General features: G+C 35.0%; 1 non-coding gene across 1 annotated transcript; it reads left to right on the plus strand.

The window, feature by feature from the left end:
• The first annotated feature begins 4,389 nt into the window (after nucleotides 1-4,389).
• Nucleotides 4,390-4,496, plus strand: LOC141637068 (small nucleolar RNA R71). Its single transcript, XR_012541631.1, has one exon. It is a non-coding gene; the product is annotated as a small nucleolar RNA R71 (small nucleolar RNA).
• Nucleotides 4,497-19,374: the final 14,878 nt, after the last annotated feature.

Raw genomic sequence — 19,374 nt, forward strand, 5'->3', positions numbered from 1 at the left:
AATAATCATTTCTTGCTTCAACACCTTCCGGCTTGAACTCTTGGTACTCAAAAGGGTAAGGTGGTGTGACAATGGAAGAGGAGGGTAGTTCAAGTTCACCCTTTTGTTGTTGGATAATATACTCGGCCTCTTTTGAAAGGGGAAGTAGATAGTTGGTCCGGTGGACACTCAATCGACAAATCTTTGAAGGCAAAGTGAAAGAACTAGCCTCACTAGTGAGCCATCCATACTTGGTGTCAAGAGGGTTATGGGCAACCCACTTGTACTTGTGTATCATAGTATGCAAATCAACGAGATGACCACCTTCTTTCGCCTCATACTTGTTATCTTTGTTGAAGTTAGGATCAAAGTATTTAGCTAGGATAGTGACTAGGCCTTCATTCACAATAACGGTAGTGCCTTTCTTCCCACAATCAATATTTAACCATCTATCCACCAAGAGCCTTAGAAAGTTAAAAGGCTTGGTGAATTTCCTACCAACGTTCAAAGCCGACTCAAGAAGAACAAAATCGAGTTTGGTGAAATGGTTGGTGTCTTTTCTTGCATTGATGGTGTTCCCTACGACCTTGTGCCATACTCTTATGCCCGGATGGTGGAATAAAAGAGCACGACTCGCATGAAAGTCTTCAAATTTCCTTCCGGAAATCGCCTCCCAAAGAGGGTCGGGGTTATATTTGCCAACATTCTTAAAATAACTCGGAGAATCACTAAGACCCAAAGCTTTACCCATTTCCTCAAAGGAGATGCGCCTACTAACATTAGCTAGACGGAACTCGATGGTCTCCATGGTCTCAACCTTGTTAACTTTCAAAGAACTCAAAAATTCTAAGGTAAGGGAGGGGTATGTCAATTCTTTTGATTCAAACAATTTCTCCAACCCCATGGCTTTGAAAAAGGCTCTAGTTTGCTCAAGGACACCCAATTTTTCTAAGGTATCTTCACATATAAACTTGGTGGATTGAAATGATTTTCTAGCAAACTTGGCAAAAGTGTCCCTATGGAATTTGGAAATGAAAATTACCTCCGGATAGTTTGCAAGTTGATCAATTTCCGGAGTAGTAGATGTTGTTGCTCCCATGGGAGGTTGTTGTTGTTGTTGTACTTCCAAGTTTGGGTTTGCTACCACCATAGCCAATGCTTTCTTTGCTTGAAGAGTCTTTTGCCTTAATGAAAGTGTCTTTGCCTTTGGTGCCTTTGCCTTTGTTGCCTTTGTTGCTCCCTTAGTCCTTGCCATTGATGAATTAACCAAGAAAGAGTGAAAAATCTTCAATTTCTAGTGCACCCAAATCGATTTAAAGATGAAAGGCTTTGCCTTTATGAATTCAAAAATCGACTCAAAGGTTGAAGATTTTGTGCTTGGTTTTGATTTTTGTTGAAAAATGAGTGATTTATTTGTTGTTAAAAGGATGTTTTGATTTGATTTTGGTGGATCTTGTTGAGAAATTTTGTTTTTGTGATGGAGAGGATGAGGGTTTTGAGGGTTTTGAGTAGTGTTATGAATGAAGGAATGAAGAAATGAATGTGGGAGAGGGTTTATAAAACCCGAAAATTTTGAACTGCGGGGGCAAGACGGGCGGATTCTGTTCGGGACGGGCGGATTCTGCCTTTTCTGGGTTTGGAAAAACTCGCCTAAAGACGGGCGTCTTTCAGTGAAGACGCTCGGATTTGCAAACACGGGACGGGCGGATTGGGTATATGACGGGCGGATTTCTTCACAGGGATTTTTCTTGTTTTCCTCAGCCAAGAAGACGGGCGTCTTCCTTTCTGGACGGGCGGATTTTTGAAGACGGGCGGATTAGGATGCAGGACGCCCGGATTCGCTGACAGTCAAAAATATCAAAAGTTCAGCTCAATTCAGGACGTGCGTCTTCTACCCAATACGTCCGGATTGCTTGAAGACGGGTGGATTCTCCTGAATCCGCTCGGATTCGACCCCTTTGTACCCGGATTCAGTTCCATCCGTGTACAATGCATATCCCTTGTCATTCTTCCATTCTTCTTCATATCTTGTGCTCTTCATTGTGGGGGCACTACTAAGGCATGGATAGCCTAGGCAATTGCCATCCCCACACTAAGCTAAAGCACTACACATTAATTGAAATTATTAGTCCCTCCCTCACTTCTCTCAAACATGATAATTATCTTGATCAAAGTATAAAAATCCAAAAATAACAAAAATGCAATACAAGAATTGAAATGCAAGTTAGGGAGTTAGAAATATTTACAAATGGTGGTTTAGGGAGGACTCCACCAAACTCTCATTCTTGATGAGATGTCAAGGGGGCATGTTCAAGGTGTTGTTGATGTTGCTCAACACCTTGAAAAAGTAATCAAAAGCTTGTTCATTATCATGGTAGAGGTCTTCAATAGACCTTGGCCCTTGTTGTCGGTCTTGATCGATGGCATTACCAATATAGGGATTAAAAATCCCTTCAAATTCGTCGTCCCAAAGACCACATACTTCATTAAGTTGATCATTTAAAATCTCTTGATTTGATGGAGACAACTTTCCCATTTCCTTTTCTTGGCCAATGAGGCCATCTTCTTCATTGCTTGTCTTTGATGAGCTTTGCAAGCTCTCTTTGTCACAATTCACTTGCTCTTTGAATGGAGCATCTTCAATTTTCTTCTTCTATTGGAGTTCCGACTTCTTCCTTTCATCCTTCCGACTATAATGATCGATCATAAAACACGGTTCATGTAAACGGGGAGCTCTCATAGTCTTGTCAAGATTAAAAGTTATACTCTCATCTCCCACTTCTAGAGTGAGCTCACCATGTTTTACATCAATCACCGCACCCGCGGTGTGTAAGAAGGGTCTTCCAAGAATGATTGGAATGTTGGAGTCTTCCTCCATATCAACAATGACAAAGTCCACCGGGATGAAAAACTTCCCAATTCGCACGGGGACATCTTCCCATATCCCTAATGGTGTCTTCATCGATCTATCGGCCATTTGGAGTGTGATATTGGTGCATTTAAGTTCTCCCATCCCCAACCTTTTACTTACCGAGTATGGCATAACACTCACACTAGCCCCTAGATCACATAAGGCTTTGTTGATCGTGGTGTCGCCAATGGTACACGGTATTGAGAAGCTTCCTGGATCTTTGAGTTTTGGAGGTGAACTCCTTGAAGTATTGCACTACTCACCTTAGTGAAGGCGATAGTCTCAAGTTTCTGGATCGACTTCTTCTTTGTGAGGATATCTTTCATGTATTTCGCATAGGCCGGACGTGATTGATTAATTCCGTGAAAGGAATTGAGACTTCCAAATTCTTCACAATTTCCATAAACTTTCCAAGTTGGTCATCAAATTTGGGCTTGGCTTGACGACTTGGAAAAGGAAGTCTAATCACAATGGGCTCCTTCTCCTTGGCCTTGTCTTCACTTTTCTTTGAAATCTCTTCTTTTGATGATTCTCCATCTTTGGAGTTTTGCACAATTTCTTCCTTATCACTAGCTTCCACAACTTCATCCTCAACTTGCTTCTTCGGTGCTTCATACCTTGTACCACTTCTTAAGTGAATGACACTAACCGTTTCATGTCTTGGGGGATTACTTTGAGGTGGTAATTGCCCCTTTTGTCTTTGTGAGCTTGAAGATGCTAGTTGAGTCAATTGTGTTTCCAACATCTTGGTGTGAGCTAGAATGTTGTTGATGGTGGTTTCTTTTGCTTGGCTATCTTTTTGCATTTGAGTGAAAAACTCTTGTTGATTCTTTTGCATTTGGAGGACCGCTTTTTGAACATCGAAACCTTGGTCATTTTGGTGATTGTATGGATTTTGATTTTGGTAACCTTGGTTTTGGTTGAAAAAGGGTCTTTGATTTTGGTTTCTCATGGGAGGTGGGGTGTATGTTGTTTGAGGATTTTGAACATTTTGGCTTTTGTATGAGAGATTTGGATGAAACTTGGTGTTTTCATTGTAATAGTTGGAATAAGGGGTACCACTCTTGTATGCTTGGAAAGCATTCACTTGTTCATTTGTTCCCCTACATTCACCTTGGTCATGTCCCAAAGTTCCACAATTCTCACATATCCCACTTGGGATTGATGAAGATGCCGTCATGGCATTAACATGATGCTTTGGTGATTTTGAGGCTTCTTCAAGTCTAGCCATAGCTTGTTCAAACTTCAAATTGATTGTGTCAATGTGAGCACTAAGTTGGGCACTCAATTGAGTAACGGAGTCCACTTCATGCCTTCCTCCTCTAGTAGCCTTGCGAGGTCTACTATATTGTGAGTTATGGACCGCCATTTCCTCAATCTTGTTCCATGTTTGATTGTCATCAACTTCGGTGAACATTCCATTTGATCCCATGTTGAGAATGTTCCTTGAATCTTCATATAAACCGTTCCAAAATTGTTGTACCAAGAACCACTCGCTAAGTCCATGGTGAGGACATGAGTGACAAATTCCCTTAAACCGCTCTCAAGCTTCATACAAAGATTCTTCATCCCTTTGCTTAAAACCCGTAATTTGAGCTCTTAGCATGTTAGTCTTTTCCGGTGGGTAGAACTTTTTGTAGAAAGCTAGAGCCAACTTCTTCCAAGAATCAATTCCGAGAGTGGCCTTATCAAGGCCCTTCAACCATTATTTCGCGGTGCCGATTAGAGAAAAAGGAAATAAGACCCATCGAATTTGGTCTTGAGTCACACCGGTTTGAGAAATCACATCACAATAGTCACAAAAGGTTTCCATATGAGAATGAGGGTCTTCACTAGGCATCCCCCCAAATTGGCTCCTTTCGACTAATTGGATAAAGGCGGATTTGGCAATAAAATTTCCGGTCAAATGTTGTGGTGTGGGAGTACCATTGGGTAGGTTCTCCTCGGTGGGTACGGAATGTGATGAAAATTTAGGCATTGTAGGTTGATTTTGTGGGGTATTTTGTGTTGGGTTCTCCTCACCTTCTCTTGCAAAAGGGTTGATGAACTCAATAGTTGGTTGAACAACCTCACTAATACCTCTCAAATTCCTCCTAGCAAATCTTCTATTGTTTGTCAAGGTCCTTTCAATTTCACGGTCAAAAGGTAACAAATCACCTTGTGACCTTCTAGACATGCAAAATATCAAACAACTCGAAAACAATTAGAACAAACCTTGAGGAGTTTTACTTCCCCAAGGCAAAGAAAGACACAACTAATAACAATATAAGAAAATCTAAATCAAGTAAACACCGTCCCCGGCAACGGCGCCATTTTTGATCGGTCCGTTTCGTGTTCACAATTTAATAGATGTTGTCGTTGGGTCACGTCCGAATCAAAACACAATTTATAACTTCACAAACAACTCTAAAATTAGTAAAGAGGCAAGTAAAGGTCGATCCCAAGGGACGGGAATTGAGATGAGATTTCTATTGAAACTAGTGGTGTCTTAGGGTTGTCACAATTTGGATGTATGTAGAAGGTCACTAACTAAATAACAATGAAAGTAAATAAGCAAGATGAATTAAAAGGGTTGTAAACAATTGATAAAAAGCACTAGGGTGTCATGGGGTCATAGGGGAATCATGGGAATTGTTCATACAAACATGTTCTCAAATTATAAGCAAGCAATTATTGTTGTGATGGATTGAGTTGGGTTATATCTTACAATCCTAGGAAACTTTGGGTCCCGGAGCCGAATCGATTAGATTGTGCAACACCTACAAGTCGACTTAGTCTTCCCTACTCAACAACATGCATGGTCTAATGAGACTCGAGTTGGTTTATATCTTACAAGTCTCATTGAAAAGATAGGTGATGGGTAAAAAATGCAAGGATTCATAGGCTCACATTTCATCAAACATAACATGTGCATGAGTTGAGATCAAAACAAGCAAGCAAATAAACCATGAAAGCATATTAATTTAAGCATGAATCATTCCCCATGTTGGTTTCCCCTAATTACCCATTAACCCTAGCTAGGTCACTACTCACTAATTATCATGTTGATTATGCTAGCAAGGTTGTCAATCATACCAACAAAAGGAAACATGATGAATAAATGAAAGTAATTAACAATAATTAAAGAGATATTAAGAGAATTATACCTACTAATGATTCCAATAATAAAGCAAAGAATAAAAGAAGTACTTGATGCTTGATTGAGAGGTTGTCAATCTCCCAATAATAACCCAAATAATCTTCAATTACCCAAAATGAAGGATGAACAAAAGAAAGATTAAGGAAATAAAACTTGTATTAGAACTTGATTAATTGTTGATTACAATAATAAAGAGAGATTTTATTGATATTAACTACTCTAATTATTGATAAGAAGAACATCCTCTTCTAATTAGACTAATGGGGTATTTATAGTGGAAATTAGGTGGATGCATTAGGGTTAACTAAAGGCTAAACTAGTAATTACACTTTTTAGATTGAGCAGGGAGGAGCCGGTATTTTTCGAAGGAAGGGCTTCTTTCTTTATAGCTTGGAAAAGACGAAATTTGGCTGCACTGGAATCCGTGCGTATTGGAGTCGGGACGAGCGGATTTAGGCGAGGGAAGACGGGCGTCTTCAGGAGAATCCGAGCGGATTCTGGGGGCTGCTAACCCGGGCGTCTTTGGAAGAAGGCGCACGGATTGTGCTTGAGGAGGACGGACGGATTATGGACAATCCCCTCGGATTGTAGCTCAGCACTATTTCTTCTTCTTTTCTTCCCTTTTCTTCATAAAATCCTTGGGGATTTCCTCGGGGATGCAAGGATCTTTTCTCAACATTGCTCATCTACTATCATATGTACAAAGGCCTTCTAATCTTGTCTCTCCTTGATGCTTGGTCATTAAATTCAATCAATTTAGTCTCGTTTTGCCATGAAAATGCAAGATTTGCACTTCTTTCCTACCAAGGGATCAAAATCTCAAAGAATATGCAAAACAAAGCACTAAAGACAATAAATGACCCAAATATGCACTAAAAAGCACGGGAACAAGGCTAATTCGGGAGCTAAATATGTGCTAATTATGGTCACATCAGCCATAAAACATTTTCACCCTTGGTTCCTTATACCATGACGGTTTAATCCGTTTTTCGGTGATAATATTTGGTTAATTACATTTTAAAAGGTATTTTAAAACCTTTTATTCATTTATTTACATTTCAAAAAACCAACATATTAGTCATACATGCAAAATCATCCTTGGTTCTAGTACAAAAATGACATTAGGGTAGCACATAAGGCTACGGTTATTAAAAATAGCCGTAGCCAATTATAAAAGGCTACGGTTGTTGGAAAAGAACCGTAGCCAAATCTTAGGGGGTGTTTGGTTCGCGCGTGGGTATGGGTTTGGAATGAGGAATCATACCCGGATGGTATGGGTTTGGAACTTGATTCCTCATATCATGCGTTTGTTTCAATTTCAGGTGGAATGGGATCTAACTTCACCAAAGTCAAAAAAATCTAAAATACAACATTGAAAATAATTATTTTTGATACTAAAAAATCATGAAAATGAAGAGTTAATCAAATAAGTATAAAAAAAATTTCATTTAAAATGTTCCATTTAAGTTTTTTTTCATGTTTTTTGGTTTTATTACTTGATACCCATGGGTATCAATCTCATACCCACCTCCCTATTTGAGTATGAGAAACCCATACCTCATGGGTTTGGGGTATGGGTATGAAACCCCTATTTTTGCCAAACAAACACTTGGTATGAGTTTGACTCATTCCAAACTCATACCTCATACCTATATGAGTTGAACCAAACACCCCCTTAGTAAGAAACAAAAGGCCACGGTCCACTTTCGAAACTGTAGCCAACAATGCTTTATAAAGACTAAAAGGCAACGGGTATTTATCGACCGTAGCCATTTATCAAAGAATTGTTGGCGCAAATCTCATAAACGTTTGGCGCCGTTTATTATATTGACTTATTGACTTATTCTAATAACACATTACTTCAGTCATATTTTCTATAACCTATATAAAAAAGGGATATGCAGTCAAAATATGTTTAACCTTTGCGTAACATTTTTGTTTGCATAACCCGTTATTCAGATTTCCAATACTGCTCTTTAGTTTACACATCTACTAACTCCCTATTGTAATTTATGCATGCTTATCATGCCACGTTATTAGTTGGGTTCATCTAGACACATAACGGATTGTGGATTAGAAATTATTTTTTTTCATTTGTATCCTATCTTCTAAATTTCCCTACAACTTTACCCAAGTTTACTATGAATCAAAACTTTTTGATAATTATTTTATTTTTAACTTCCGTGAGCCTTATTTTACGTAGTTCTGGTCTGTTTTACATAGTATTAACATAAATCCGTCTTATAAAAGACTAACTAATACTCTCTCCATCTAGGTCAATTATTTACCTATTTTATTTTTAGATGTCTTAATTACATTATTGTCCACTTGCGATCTAATGACAATACCCAATACCCGCATGATCCTTTCCTCTCTTTGGTCTTTGTGAAAAACAGAAAAAGTGTAAAGAAAAGACCAGGACGGAATAATAAGCCGAACTCGAGATCGAATTTGTCCTTTACCAATGTCGCTCTTAATGTAATAGCTTGAAAATGAGTACCATTAAATATAAGTGTTAGTGTGTTACATTAGATTTTTTTTGAGAGGGAAATTACATTAGAATATTAGATACTCTTAGAATATTAGATACTCGCAAACGGCTCAAAAGGTCAATTTGGGTAGGCCAGTTAGTGCCAAGTTGGGGTAAATTTTTGTACATTGAATTATATGGAGTTGAGTCATTTTTTATGTTTGGCTTACAGACTTACAATATGGATAAAGGCATTTTTAAGTCAGATATATGTCTACCCAAAATTATGAAATCATTACCTTCATAGCTTCATTACATTTATACATTTTTGCAAAAAGTTCTTGAATAATTTAAACACATATATATATATACAAGTGTATATATTTATTAAATTATTCAAGAAAATTTTAATTAAATGTAAATAATCTTTTAGTTAGAGGAAGTACTTGTGCGGAGAATATTTAATACGGAGTATTTTGGAACATTGTAGAAATACTCAAATCCTCCATTGAATATAAATTTTGAATAGCAATTTCAGAGTAAATACTACGTGCATAGCACGTACCCAAAACTAGTATTTCTTAAAAACAATAAAATACTCTATCAGCCTTATTCTAAAACGACGACCATCAACCTCCGTCATACGCTCACGACAACACCATCAACTCCTTACGCTCACGACGCCGCCGCCACCGCCGCCATACTCAAAGTAAATTTCGGGTATTTTTTCTGAATCAATTCTTTCATATATTTATTTAATTTTTGCTTGATTTAATTTAGGGTTTGAATTATACCAAATTTTGGGTTTTTCTATTGGATTTAGGGTCTGATTATTTTTGTTTTGTGGTTGTTGTGCGATATAATTGGTCTTCTTCTCTAGTTTATTGGATTTCTGGTCAGCCTAATTACCTTGTTTCTGGGTTTGTGTGTTTTGGTGATTTTATTTAGAAATATGCATTACTTTTGAACTGAGAAATATATGTTAAAGAACATCTTACCCAGCATAAAAGTTTTGAAAATTGAGGGGTTGAAAGGATAAATTCATATGTGTCATGAGAGATATGTGATTAGGCCATATACTAAGTGAACAATTTGGCTGTCAGAGCATTTTGGCTGTTCCATCTATCGTCTTGTGGTCTATGAAGTGAACATTTTGGCTCCAATATGTGATTAGGCCATATACTATTGACATACTAGATAAACATGAAAAAAAAAAGATAGAAGTTAGACCATTATAGCTAACTACATCAGCATTCATTAAGGTTGTCAGAGCATTTGCAGGAAAAAGTGAGTTACAAACCCTTTCATATATGCCGACAACAAGGATGCATTTTGTGTTGTCTGGATCCACATTATTTACATAATTCTCGTTGCAAGATTTTTTAGGCGTCTGTTTGGTGAAATGAAGGAAACCAGTACAAATATCAGTTATAATTCAAGCAGTACTCAACAAGCAAGCAAATTTGACTGCATGACAGTTTCAACTTGCAATAGTCCAACTTCAATTTACACAATAGAGTTGCAAACCAGTTAGCAATATAGAATTAAACTGACCTTGAGCATCTTATTGCTCCATTTGTACCAAAAAAAGGGTTATTTAATAGGAATACTCTAAACTACTGGGCTCCTTCTCAAATTACTCCAAACTTTAATTTAACTAGAATTATACCCAACTATTACCCCCTTTGTCATTTAATAGAACCGGTGGAAGGGCTACCTGTTTAGTTGGTTACCTTTCTTATAACCCTTCCATCTTCATTCACCCTGCTATGTAAACCCTTCTTCTTCCCAATTACTCTACTGGACCTCTCAAAAACGCCATTAAAGGCTCTTCTCAAAATTGGATAAGCGGCTCGAACTCCGATGAAGACGGTTCAACTTAGACAAAACCATCGATTGAGGTGGATGATGAAGAAATGGTATTGGTGAAATGTGATTTGGATTTTTTTTTAAGAAATGGTGTATTTGTCTCTATTGTTCATCAATTGAGGTGGATGAAGAAATGATATATTGGCCATTACAATGCACAATATGAGCTGCTAGTTGATAAATATGCGAATCCAAAAAAAAAAAATAGAAATTTAAAAATAGAGCCTTGAATAACAAGTTTATGGCAATTACATGATAGGGATTAGGGCTGGTTTTTTTAATCACCTTAATCGAATATTTTAATTTAGGGATTTGGGGATTCAAACACTTAATTATTTTAGTTCTCAGGGACATGATTATTTAAATGACTTACTTTGTATTATGGGGTTTAATGAGTGTAGTGGATGTTTTGCTAAGAATATTTAACATAGAAAAGGTTGTATTAGGAAAGACACATTCTCATTGATTTGGGTATAATGGTTTTTAACACCTTTTTTATTCTTAGGATTTGCATAATAAAGAATTTCCGAGCCGTCTATCGTAGTACTAGTTAACATCACACCCCACAATTAAATCAATGCTGCTCCATACTTATTATGTGCCAGCTCTTATATTGACTTAGCTGCAAATTAAGGATACAGGTCATCCTCTGCCATCTTTTTTTTTTCTTTTTTTTTCCATCTCTATGGATATTTTAAAATCGATTCTTCTCTACTACTATTGTTTTATGGTTTAGCTACTTTACATGAAGGTTATTTGTCCTGCTTGTGGTTGTCAAGTAAGACGAACTTATGTTGCTAGGGACCAAGTACAAACCCATCAGTATTAGCTTCATCATCTTTGGGAACTTATCTCCTTTAATTCGTCTTCAAATAAATCTTTTCCCTGCATAAATTAGAGTTTTTGTCAAGTAAGATGAAGATATTAAACCAGACGGTATGATTAAAAAAAAGGAATTTTGATGCTGACGAATTTTATAATAGTAGTAGTGGAGGAATTTGTCAAGTAACACAACATATGTCTAACACAAAATGTTATATGACATTATTCTCTCCTTTGCTATTGACATGTTTTTAAATTGATCTAGGTATTGTTTGAAGGAAAAGTAGATCTATATATACTAACATACTCATATATGTTATAATTTAATTTGTCATAAAATTAAAGATTGATCTTATGCATGCAAACTTTAAAACAAAATAAGGAAGAAGCATTATTCTTACATATGGATTTTCGGTTTATGGGCACAAGAGAGATCACCTTTCTCTCTTGTTCTTGAGCTTCCCAATAATGGATGAACATACAAAATCCCAAAGTAGAGATTCTCCAATTAGTAGCACCCAAGACAATCCCTTAATCCCACAAACTAACATGTACTAGATGTTTATATTGTGGTTTACCTTAAATTTGATTACTAATACTCATATATTACTTTGATAATTTTAGTAATCTTTTGAACAAATTTGGATTAAAATCTCATCTTTTTGATGAAGATTAAAGAGAGAGAAGAGAGAAAAGCATGAACCTTTTTGCATGTTTTGTAAGAATGAATTATATCATCATATGAATGTGTGTGTAAGGAAAATAAAATAACCAACAACCCACAATAGAGAGGGAGTGTCACGGTTGGAAAAGCCAAAATTGGCATCATTTCTTTTCCTTTTACTCTTCTCAAAAATAGTAGGTGTGTAAGAGGTGTAAGACTAGTAGTAGGTAGGCATTATTATGTTTATTTTATCAAATAAAATAAAACAACCAAAACCCACTAACACACCCTCCATTTTCGGTCCATATACTTAAAATGGACTACCATTTTATTTTGTCAATTTGTCATTTGTCACACAATATGTCACATGTAGTATGATACATGTTATTAATTAATTTAATGCATATTTATCACATAAATATCATTTTATGAATTAATTAAGTTACTTTCAACAAATTGACTAGTGATACTTGATCACGTAAATAAAATGGGTCATATAATTATAACTCACAATGTCTTGTAATTATAATCAACCATTCATTCTTATATTTATTGTTTCTCAAACAATAAACAATTTTAGTAATAAAGCATTTTATTTACTAAAATAAATCTTATTTAATCCCATTACAATAAGATATCAATATTCTCTCTCAAAAATTGAATTTGTTCAATTTTTAAGGAATTAATTAATCTGTATCGGTATACAATTAATTAACCTTTTTAATTAAGGGAATCGTCCTTTAGGTGTGACCTCAAGGATCAATCGATCACCACCGTCGCACGACAGTAATGTCAAACTCTAGCCAGCCAATCATTACCGATATGTGTGGACCAGTTGACTATATATGTAATGTATCATCCCTTCCGTATTCTTGAAATGAGATTTAATAATGATATTTAAATCATGTGATCGCACTATTGTTGAGGACACATTTCCCAACAATCTCCCACTTGTCCTCGACAAGTGTGCGTCACCAATTCTCTTGTCCTATTACTATCTCCCACTCAATACAAGGTGTCTTTCGGGTCGTACTTGCAAGTGATCATATCGAGAGTGGTTTCCTCGATCTGGAGAATAACTGATTGACCGGAATTTATCCACCATGGATACCTTCCGAGCGTGGCCACGCATTTCCAGTTCATTACTCCTCGAGTGGCCCTGAGATATTGTTATAACCCTGACAAGGGGTGGACAATTTCTATTGCACTTATTCCCTTCGACTAGCCACAGCCATCATAACCCAAAATATGCCCATTTGACCCCATTTACGAAGGTCGTAGTAACACAAATCAAAGTTAATCAAATCTGTGCCATCTTAGGTGAACAGTCTTTAGTCAAAAGAATCGACTCATTAGAATACTATAGTAGCTCTCGCCACGACCAGGCTTTATAAATTTCCAGAACTCTATAAGCGGTCACCGCCCGACAAAATGTTCCTAACAATCCGCCTATGTGATCGACTAGTCATCTCACATGACTCTATGACACTTGAACTTGCCATCAATCGCATCACACTCTAGTCACTTCGAGACGTCACCTCATACAAGTGACTATGGGCGAATACAATGCTAATCCGTGTTCACTTTAACGGGGTTCAATGTTGTCTCTACAACCCGTTTGGATGTAACAAAGTATAAAAGAAGAGTTTTAGAGTAAAACTCAAACGACAAATGCGATTATCACATATGAATAGTCAATGCTTGATTACTACTTCATATTCTATAATCTAATTTGATCTTTTATGTAGTTATTCATCTCAATTTAATTGAAATGACATGACTCATCATGTTAAGCCTATGAGAAGGCTTTGGTTAGTAGGTTTTATCAACTTCTTGTACCTTACTCAACCTTACTACATACTCGTTTTCCTTTGTAATGTATACATTTGCATTACAAAACTTTCTGAGTACGTGTCGAGATCCAATCAAGACATAGGCCCTCTAGCCTAAGAATAGCTCCCACTGTTTTCACAATGTGTGGGACTCATCCTTCTTGCACATCTCATGATCGCAAGTGTACTCAATTTCCGTTATAAATATCTCTCATTGTTCTTTATTGCCTAGAACGATTCTAGAAAAATCTACTTCTTAATTAACATTGCCACAATGGTATCTTAACCATCCTAATTTGTTTTGATTATGGTTTTGTCGGAAACCATGCGCAATCTCAATTGTCAATTGTCACTTGTGTAACACCCTTACACAATATTGCATCATAAACACTTTGCTTTACTTCCTTAATGCTTCTGCAAGCACTTAAGGGTAATCTTTATAGCTTACTTGGTAAAGATTACTTAAATTCGATTTTTGAAAACAATTCATCATACTCAAAGCATATGAAGTGTTATACATCATTTCTTTTTAATTGATTCGGCAGCGGAAGCAAATGAAATCAATCAAATATGTTCAATTTAATTGAACTAGTCATGAATCTTATCAACATAAGACTTCTTACTGACGCTAATATCATGTGGATTTATCTTCATAAATCCGGATATTCAAGATGTATTATAATACTCCAAAAGTCTTAAATCATTCTCAATGATCAATATGTCATCCACATATCGGACTAATTAAAAATTCCGTAACTCCCACTAAACTCCATGTATAAACACAACTTCTCGACTTATCGAGAAATGTTTTATCACATGATCAAAATGTTGATTCCAACTCATTGATGTCCTACTTAAGATTCTCTCTTAAGTTTCACATTATCTTAGGATTGCAAGAATCTATAAAACTTATGACATGTATTGAATACATTCCTTCTATTGAAGAAGTGGGTTTTAGATTCACTTGATGTATGCATATCCTCATAATGAAACACAATCCCTAAGAAGATCCAAATAGACTTAATCATTTCAATTAGTGCAAAACCCTTTGCAACTAATCTTGCATTGGAATATCTCTTTATTAGTGCAAGACCCTTTGTCACTAATCAAGCCCTTTCGTTTCGGATTTTCATGGCTCTAAGCCTTGTATTGAGTTGTGACTTTAAACACTCTTATGTAAGTCATATGTTCATTACTTTCTAGAAGTAATCTACTTAAATCAAACAATTTCTTTTGTAAGTTATAAGCTCTTTACTTTCTTAAGAGTAGCATGAATTCATCATCTTTAACAAGTGACGAATTTAACCTCCTAGGTTTTAAAGAAACAATGTATAATGTCTTACACAAAACGTCTCATGTAGCCAAGAAAGACCAGTTTCTTGCGACATAACATTCTCTGTGGTATTCTTTGTGGCTCTTGAATAATTTCTCCCACTCTGTCTTCTAAAAATAAACTTGTATTTTAGAAAGACAGCTTCATGAGCCGCAAACCCGTCGTGCTCGTGATAATTGCAAGGGAAAAATGAGCATTTGTTTCTTGTGAAAAACTTACAACCATGGTACCCTTACCATTTCATATCTCATATGATTCGATTTAGTGGAAAAATAATTTAGACAAAAATGATAAAATCCCCAAAAGGATCAAGTAACTCAAAGTAACTTGATTGAAGTCCAAACCATATCGAATAGCGTTTGATTTCTTATCCATCCACACATTATTTCATAATGCGTGCTAAGAGAGATTAACTTGTGATACTATATCACATTTCCATTGGCTTATATCAAAGTCTTCACTTTGATAATCCCATCACGACTAAATCGTGATTCCTTGAACTCTTGAACTTCTTCAAAGATTTCTCTATTTATCTTATTAAGTGAACACACTAGCTTCAACTTAAATCGTTGGTAAAAGAGAATAATCAATCTATTATGGATCAATGATTTATAACCTCGATCTCCTTTTCAACCAAAAGGCACGAGACATCTTGCTTTGAATACAAGATACGCATATACCATTAACTATCTAATGGTTTCAAGAGTACTCGTTAACTCTTTGCGTTCATTATTCCAAAATTTTAAAGTTTAATCTTGGGTTACCAATTTGAGTCTTGCATCATCTTCATGATATATTATTCTAGTTTGGTTTAGAATATAATCACCTTGATGATGGGCTAGCCATACATCAAATCATGGTGTATAGGGTCACAAAAGTGAAACCTCTTTTGTATCTATAACAAATTGTATTCTTATTTAGAGTTTATATACTTAATAGTCACAATTAAGTACAACTCCAAACCCGAAAACTAGATTTAGTACACAATGACTCTATCTCTTGACTTCATTGTTGCTAGTCGTCATATTCTAATCATCCTATGTATCAAACATAATGATGAAATCCACCACCGGTTTCTAATATTGACGAAGTAATACTAGCAAAATTTGTGTTTAATCAAATAAACATTTAACGAAGAAGGTCCCATTAGATGTCCCACAACTAACTTGTTGATTCTTCAATAATTTGGGGTAGTTTCCTTTCTCGTGTCCAACATTTAAGACAATGGAAACTTTATCGGTCGGGATTGATAGGTTTAGTATCGTCATTCTCAACAACTTTACCTTTAACATTACCTTGTATCAATTCCATTTACTTCTTGAACCTCGTCCTCATCTTAACAGTTTAAGAGAATGCTCCCACTTATTTCAATGAGTCTTTGCTTTGAGAAGCAAAATTGAATTTACGAAGATCACTCTTCATTTGTTCGTTTTAGTCTTAAAACTTTAATTGAAGTGGTTGCGTTATTTTGGTCAATTACGAATTCTGGACAAAACTAATTACCAAAACAATTTATCGCTTCAAGGTACTTAATTCATTTAAGTACATGAAAAACAATCCATTGTAAGTAGATATGTTAGTCTAGAATCAAAAACCTGTTTGATAATGACTAGCTTTAATCTATCTTCTTTACAAGAGATCCTTAGCAATGGTTCATTTGAGGTTTTAGAAGCAAATTCATAGTGTCTTTAGTTACGATGTTTTAATGGAGTTTTGAATCGAAATGATATCGTATATGAATTGTGGTAAAGAAATAGAACAATATAACAACGGAATAGTGGAAAACTTAACATTGATCATTTCATTAATACTTGTAAATAACAAGTAAAGCATTTACATAGTGACCTCTACCCAACTATGATAAATGATTCCAAGATCCAAATTCATATTAACTTGGGCACGGTAGGGCCGATTCATCCCTTATCAATATAACTCGGTAGATTAACTCTTTAATCGATTCTACTTTTAGAACTCTTGGTCGATAATATTACATTAACAATTATCTTTAGCCCAAAACACATTCGACAAGGGCACGGTAGGGCCGATACATCCCTTATCAAAAACTTTTGTTGAGTTCAACCCAAATTTCGAATAAATGTGTCCATGATCCAAATCCACATCAACTTGGGCACGGTAGGGCCGATTCATCCCTTATCAACATGAATTCGGTGGATCAACATTCATCACCCACTTCCCCTACGTAACAAGGTTTGTACCCCGGTAGGGCCGAGTGCACTCCCTCGCGAAATAGGTTTTCATGGTTTCTACTATTTGGTAAGGCTAAGTCTCAATTGTTTATTTTAGCGAGAGGTCATGTCAATTTATTATCTATCACTTTTTAAGTGAACTAAAGCGGTGAACTACGATAATTATAATTGACACGGTCGATAAACTCGATAAAATGATAATGCATGTTTTAGTTATGGCGATTTAGCGATGCATGCAACATAAAATAAAATGCAAGCATAAAAATAAATAAATCCTAGTATGGCCTTTCCTAAAATAGAAAAACTATTTAACTATTACATATTCTGAAACCAAACTCCATTGGTCCTTTGAACTTCGGTTGTGGCACGCATCTCGAGGTAACACCGTCTTTATGTATCGCCATTCTTGAAGAAATCCGTCTTTGGGAACTCCGAGATAAATTAAATTACATAACAAATTACATAATTTCCTATTATACATTTGTAACTAAAATAAAATAAATCTATTAAATTACAAAACGGTGATACGAGATCACAATAAAATTACAACCGAATCGATATTCCCATACATTTCGGAAATACCAATTAAAATCTAAGGCCATACTAAGTAAAATTACATAATTCAAAATTACATAAATTAAAATTATGACAATCATAAAGAAAAATGCAGCATTATAATATGTATGAACATGCTCAATTTTATGCTAAATCGCCTTTAATTAGCCAATATCGTATATTACTCGGTTTTTACGTATTTGCGTGATTTCAACATTTTATAATCACAAAAATTACATAAATTCATATTTATGCATAAGTTAATTACCCTAACCTCTTAGGACTCAAAATTTAGTCTTCACTAATAATTTGACCATAATTAACTCATATTTATAAAATTTTTCATTAATGGACTAAAAAAAATACAAAATATGCTATAAACTTCAAATAAATCACAAAATTTCAAATAAATTCAAAATTTGAAATTTAAACTCATGAACATTCTGGAAAAATACCATGACACTCATAATGTTCAAAATCTTAGGTTAAAAATTTCGAAATTTTTCCGGAAAAACAATGTTGCGGTTTATCGGTTTTATAATAAAATAATCATAAAACATAGAAAAATTATATTCATTAACTTTTCAATTTTAGATCTGTAAAAGATAATAAAATGCAACATTAGACGTTTTTCCTAAGTCATAGATTATGTTTTTATTAATTTTACACTAATAATGTCACTATTTATGCTATTTTTCTTCAAAAATCCATAAATCATGCAAAAAGACTTCTTTATAGCCAATTATTTTACACACATCTTGTAAAATTGCATGTGACAACATATTAATTTTCTATGACCAGATTCGAAATTTAACTCATATTAACCTATTTTTCACTTAAATCCGAATTTAATAATGAAAAATCCATTTTTCGAGCATAACAAGTCTAAAAATTATGAAAATTTACAGGTTATCTCAAAATAATATATGTGACAACATATCCAAAAATCAACTGAAAATTCGAAGTATAGCTAATTTTAGACCCAAAATGACATTTTTACTCATAAAATCATATTTAAATGCCATTATTGTATTATATGAACAATAAAAATCCGTAAAATTAACCAAAATACCCTAAAACATTTTAGGACCAGAAATATTAACATGCATGGATTAATTTCGTGATATCTCATAATAACACAAATTTTACAAGTTTTATATGTTATTCTTATAACTCGGAAAAACTTTTAACCGATTTGCATGCAAACAACCGTGGCTCTTGATACCGATTGAAGGAAAAGTAGATCTATATATACTAACATACTCATATATGTTATAATTTAATTTGTCATAAAATTAAAGATTGATCTTATGCATGCAAACTTTAAAACAAAATAAGGAAGAAGCATTATTCTTACATATGGATTTTCGGTTTATGGGCACAAGAGAGATCACCTTTCTCTCTTGTTCTTGAGCTTCCCAATAATGGATGAACATACAAAATCCCAAAGTAGAGATTCTCCAATTAGTAGCACCCAAGACAATCCCTTAATCCCACAAACTAACATGTACTAGATGTTTATATTGTGGTTTACCTTAAATTTGATTACTAATACTCATATATTACTTTGATAATTTTAGTAATCTTTTGAAC

Source organism: Silene latifolia, chromosome Y (assembly GCF_048544455.1).
Source record: "Silene latifolia isolate original U9 population chromosome Y, ASM4854445v1, whole genome shotgun sequence".
Lineage (NCBI taxonomy): Eukaryota > Viridiplantae > Streptophyta > Magnoliopsida > Caryophyllales > Caryophyllaceae > Silene > Silene latifolia.